The sequence below is a fragment of the Triticum dicoccoides genome, chromosome 3B, assembly GCF_002162155.2.
Source record: "Triticum dicoccoides isolate Atlit2015 ecotype Zavitan chromosome 3B, WEW_v2.0, whole genome shotgun sequence".
NCBI classification, from domain to species: domain Eukaryota; kingdom Viridiplantae; phylum Streptophyta; class Magnoliopsida; order Poales; family Poaceae; genus Triticum; species Triticum dicoccoides.
This window is the reverse complement of record NC_041385.1, coordinates 762,055,382-762,061,559: the sequence shown is the minus strand read 5'-3', so window position 1 is coordinate 762,061,559 and position 6,178 is coordinate 762,055,382.

Below are 6,178 nucleotides of genomic sequence, written 5' to 3'. Positions count from 1 at the left end.
GTAGGATAACATGGTCCCAAGTATGTTTACATCATAGAGTCCTATTAGATCTACTAGTATGCATGTCTTCGAGTACAAGTTGAGGCCGCCCCTCTGGAGGAGGCCCACTGGCAAGGTGAGGGACCTGGGTCGTAGCTAGGCCTCCAAGACCGACTTAACCGAAGGTCAGACTCCTATGGTATATTGTACTGTTATTAGCCCTGATTCTGTCGTGAGCTCGACCGCACCATGGTTGATGTGGATCCCAACGCGCCATCTTGAATTGTTTTGGCGAGGTCCTAAGTGACTCCTGAATTTCCTTGGAAGAAAAAAGGATCTTGTGTTGGCTCGCCTTGAAGAGGTTGGAAATGACACGATAGGAATATACAAGGTTATGCCCAAAGGTCTAAAAAAAGTGTGCTACATATCAATGTGCCATGGCTAAGATCTTCGGAGGCCTAGAAGAGTACAAGGCACACACAATTGGAAGATCTGTCGGGCTCGTTGCCCCTTCGTGCATGGCCAACAAGGTGTTTGACCTCCCTCTGTTATGTGTTGTTGGAGTCATCTGGCTTTACAGAAAACTAGCTTCCAAAATAACGATCTGAGCAAAGCACAGAGCGTCACAAATTTTTCTTCTTTTCTAAACACTAGGGGCACGGTGGTGCACCCGGTGGGTGTAGCCCCCAAGCTTCTGGCCGACTTGCCGAGTCGAGCAAAGGGTCTTGTGATGATGGTAGCCATCAGAGATGATCACATTGAGGCCAACCCCTCGAGCTAGACGCAACAAAGTGGATCCGTCGAGGCCCGATATGGTGAGCCCGGAGCTCCCAAGGCCACACGTTGTGGCGAGACGGAGCACCACGAAGCCCATAGAGCTAGACGTGGCGAGGTCGGATCCCCTCGAACCCATGACTTAACTACTCACATACATGCATTGGATGATAATGACACTCGTAACTACTTCCTCCCTCATATCCACTCAATTTCCTCTAATTTGCATGTGTCCTATTAATTATCCTGGTAAACGAGAAGACAAGCTAGCTTGCCAAGCAAACATTAGTTTTTACCGTGGTACTTGTAATTCGAGTTTGTGGCCTTGTCTAAGTAAATGGAGGATGTATTTAAAATTTCATATAAGAATAGATTTGTATCCTTCATCTACCTAATAAATATTTCTATCTATAATTTACTCAGAACTTTAGTATTCACATCAATACAATCCCTGAGTGTTTCATAATTTTGTTCTTTTGCATCACCAAAGTCAAAATTTCCAAGATTTTATATGTATTTCCAAGTATTTGGGTTTAATACTTAAAAATTACATCAACAATTTTATCTAGCAATATTTTTATTTCATATTATATTATGCAGTGATCAAGATGAATACGACAAGGGAGAAGGAAATCTACCTACAGGCATGGATCAACGAATATCTGAAACCAAGGAAGACAGTAGACAGTGTAGATGATGGTCCTTACCATCGGAGCACCCATGCGCCGTCGAAGTCGGAGCATCATTATAAGATGGACGCGACTAGCCAGCAATCGTTGGCTGGCTAGCGCTCTAGGGCACACATTCTGCTTATGGTAATGGTCCCTCCCCTTGTCCGGCTGTCAGCCAAAAAAGGAAAGAAACGGTCCCAACTGTTCCTCCCAGCACATGTCCCCATGCCAACAAACCTTCACAAACCTCTCCACCCTCATCACCTATTCTCCAGTCCAGCCCTCATCTGCAGCCTTCTTAACTCCACATCTGGGAGTTCTGATCCACCCCACCCCCACGAACCAACGCCTCCCCTGAAGCATGTAGCAATGTTAGTTTCCTCAAACCCCTCTCTTGTACGTCCTCCACCACACAACCTCCTTTTCCGAGTATAAAAACTCCAGCTTTGGGTTTTGATATCCACAAAATCCCTGCAACAAAAAAGGCCATGATTTCCTGGTGTTATGCATTCAACTCCCACCTTGTTTTTATGTGGTTTTTCTTGTTAGTTTGTCTAGTACTAAAAAAGCAAGCAACTACTGATGTTCAGGCAACATATTGCAAGCAAGTCCTCTGCACAAAAAATTGCATACTACTCTTTTCCTACCTAGACAAAAAATGTCCTCCCCTTGAACTTATAAGATACAAACTGATGGTGCTGTGTGCATATGCAAATATAAACTTGCTATGTGTATCATGCATGCAATTTCGTTCTCAAAAAATTAGGTCTGTTTTGTCTAAACCAATATAAAATTTAGGCAACTGCTTGTGTTCTTTTAGGCAACTTAAGAGCAGTCATCAAGCAAGTACTATGTCAAAAAAATGTATCCCGAGTTTCTTGCTACATAGACCAAAAGTTCCTTAAAAACATGTGACATACACCTCCCTGGGTGGATGTGTGTGCAACAATAAACTTGCTTGAGGGGTGTCATGAAAATACAACAAACAATTCTATTTTTGGACAATTCCATTGCAATCATCAAAACAAGATCCTGTTTACAAAATGCAAAAAAATAATAGTGGGAACAATCATTAAGACAAGTGCAATCTAACTCCCTATGTAGACCCGCACTTGCTTAACCAGGTAACATGCAAAATGCTGAGATGTAGGCAACATGGTGGTGTATTGAAACAACATGTGGTGGCTGGGGATCGAGCAAAAGTTTACCAGATAGTTGCTGGCAGAGCCTATTTGCTTGTGAAGCTTCTCCTGTAAGTTTCAGGCAAAATGCCATTACAAAGCTTACACACAAAGTCCCTGCTGAGATTTAGGAAAAATGCATATAAATTTCTGGCAAAACTAAAGAAGCTGTTAGCAGGAAAGGCGGGATTAAACTAGTTTGATATATTTGTTGGTTGGTGAAGCTTCTTAATGTGCACAAAAACCTCCGGCTTTTGACTTGATATCCTTTTTAGTTTTAACTTTATATATTTTTGTGGGTTGTACCATTTATGTTGATATGAAAAATGTTGTGTGTGACTTGCTTGTGCTAAATGTGTGAGTCGCCTAAATAATGTGTGTGGTCTTGCCTGATCCAGTATGCCTATGTCTGGGATGCCTGACTCACCTATTCAGTTACGGTTGGTTGCCTGCCTTTTGTGTGTGTGACTTCTGTGACAACATGTTTATGCATGATTTGCCTGTCCTAAATGTGTGAGTTGCCTCGATAAACAGTGTATGGTTGCCTGAAAATTGACATGTGTGAAAAACAGGAAAAATGTGGGGCGTCGAATGCTTACTCGCAGCTTGACAAACTCCACTTCACCCTTCTTGTCCTTCTTCATGACCTTGAGTATGAGGTCATCGTCCCAAACGAAAGCTCTTGGAACCGTGCCTGGAATCAATTGATCACATCGAGTGAATCGAGGAAAATAACATACTCAGAAAATGGGATCTGGTAAAATCACGCTGCACAAAAAAATATGAACAAAAGGAACACATGCAGGGGGAAGCATGCGTCTCCCTCCCTATAAAATCCATGAACCTCCCCAGCGCACATGGTGCATGATCTTTTCCTGCCCCCCTCCCCCCAATCATAACCGCCCAAACCAGCGCGAACCCCATCTACCATAGGCCCACCACCCAGCACCTCCCCTCCTGACGCCTCCAATAGTGGAATGCTTGCAGGCAACTTATGGTTTTTTGAAAAAAGAAAATCATCACTAGGATAGTGTTTTGCATTGTTTTATGCTTGAAAAGTTGTGCCTGTGGTGTAGGCAAAGTTTGTGAGTTAAAACCTATTTATGTAGCCAGCTTGTTAGTTTGGTGCCAAAAGAAGGAAAATGGGAAATCAAAAGCAAGTCTTCCTGTAATGTAGGAAATTTGAATATAAGTTTCAGGCAACTCCCTTTTTTGCTGAACAAAAAAGCTAACAGCCACTTATCGGGGATGCATAAAAACATGTTGGAAAAAGCTCTGGGGGTTGTGCGAAGTTTACCTGGAAGCTGCTAGTGAAACTTTTTGCTTGCAAGAAAATGGGGGAGAAAGCAAGTCTTCCTGTGATGTAGGCAATTTGCTTATAAGTTTCAGGCAACTCTCTCTATTTGCTGGAACAAAAAAGCTAACATCCACTGGAGTAGGTGGGAAGCTATTGGGGATGTGTGAAATTTACCTGGAAGTGGCTGGTAAAGCTTCTTGCTTGCAAAGAGGGAAAATAAACAGCAAGTCCTGCTGGGATGTAGGCAAAATGCATATAAATTTGAGGCAACTCCTCTTTTTTCCTGAAACAGAAAAATTGGATAGCTTTGTGCGAAGCTTACCTAGAAGTGGATGTTGAAGCTTCTTGCTTGGGTGTGTGCACAAAACCTCAAAAACGTTGCTTTGACATCATTTTAGAATTTAGTGAGTCCATGCAATCAAAACAAACACTCTGTTTAGGCAAGAATATCTACGAAATCATATTTATGAAACTTAGGTGCTTAGGGTAGCGTTTTGAGCAGTGGTTTTGGTTTGCTTAGCAAGTACTAGTCAAATATTCAAAATATGGCAGGGTAGGATAGTCATTGCAATAACAGTAATAGCAACCGTACAAAATGACTCAGAATCTTGAATGCCTCTGCATCTCGTGTCCCTTGCCCTCTCTCAAGTTATATTGTGTGGAGCATCAAGTTGTGATGTGTCCCCTGGAAAAATATATCAGTGGTTGAAGGCAAGTTGTGCTCTGATGTAAGCAAATTGCATAGTATATCTAGGCAACTCCAGGTTTTGTTTACAAAAACAGATTGAAAGGTAGCAACTCGTACTGGGTTTGTAGGCAATTTCCATAGATTCTGCAGCCAACTCATTAGCTTGCTAGCCGAAGAAAAATAAATAGTGAAAGTCTGGAGCAACTAATACTTGGTTTGTAGGCAATTGCCTACAAGTTTCAGGCAATAAATTTGGACCTATATATCAAGTTGTGTTGTGTCCCATGGATAATGCTTTTGTTGTTGCAGGCAAGTTCTGCTCTAATATAAGCAAATTGCATACTATATCGTGGCAAACCAGGTTTTGTTTAGTAAAAGGATTAAAAGGTAGCAACTCATACCGGGTTTGCAGACAATTTTCATAGATTATGCAGCCAACTCATTAGCTTGCTTGCCAAAGAAAATAAAATAGTGGATACAAACTGCCCGTCGATCCATTGAGAATCAACCCATTGAGCAAGTCCAATAGCAGAAATGAGGCAACTACTTATAAAAAAATCATGCAAGTTTGAGCAAGTCCAATAGCTTAATATAAATCTTGATTTTTCTGCTTTATTATATTATGTAATCACTTGGACACCGATAAGTAAATATCTATCAAGTTTTCATAGAGGTCACATGTTCTTTATAATGGCTAAAAATGAATTGGAATGGCAATGAAACAACAGATTACTTCATAATGCAGTCTCTTTTTTGCCATGTGTTAGATGAATAATCATAGTACAATTACCATTATACAATGAACTACCCATTCAAAAGAGTTTATACTTGCTACTATCATCTTCCCTAACTATCACAATAGATCAACCCAAGCCACAATGCACCCTGTGCTAATCATCACGCATAGGGGAAGCACAATTGCAGAATAGGTCGGAGAGAGAAAAAACACTTCTTAAAATTGCAGCCATCACTATCAACAATTCAAGAGAGGCACCAGCACCACCATCCACCTGGTAACTCGACACAATTTTTATGCTCCAGACCAAGCTACAGCCATCACCTGTACATGGTCACAAGTAGAAGTTCAGAGATCGGAGATGGGGCAGCTGTAGGGTGCAACAGGAGATAGAAGTAGGGAGAAGGACGTGCACCCATGGCTAGCAGCAGGAGGTCGAGGCCATCCTGGATGCGGCCGGCGGCGAGATGTTGGAGAGGAAGAGGCCTGTTGCGACCGTGTCGGGGCCAGCGACCCTGAATGAGGAGCGTAGGGGTGGTGCACGCTCGCCTTCAGAGGACGCGAAGGCGGCCAACACAGACACGGCTTGTCGCGGGAGGCCGGGAGGAGGTCGCCGGAGTCATGCATCACCACGACCGCGAAGACGACGACGGCAGGGAGCCGGCGGATTCGGCGAGCAAGTCCAGCGCCGCGGCGTGGGAGACGGCCGAGCCAAGTCGGAGGCGGGGGAGACGAGCAAGCGCTCGCGGAGTGCGCCACGGATCGACGAACTCAGAGGTTGATTTGGGGGGAAGACGACGGCGGCAGGGAGCCGCGGATCGACGAACTCATGCGCTTGTGGATGGGGGGAGC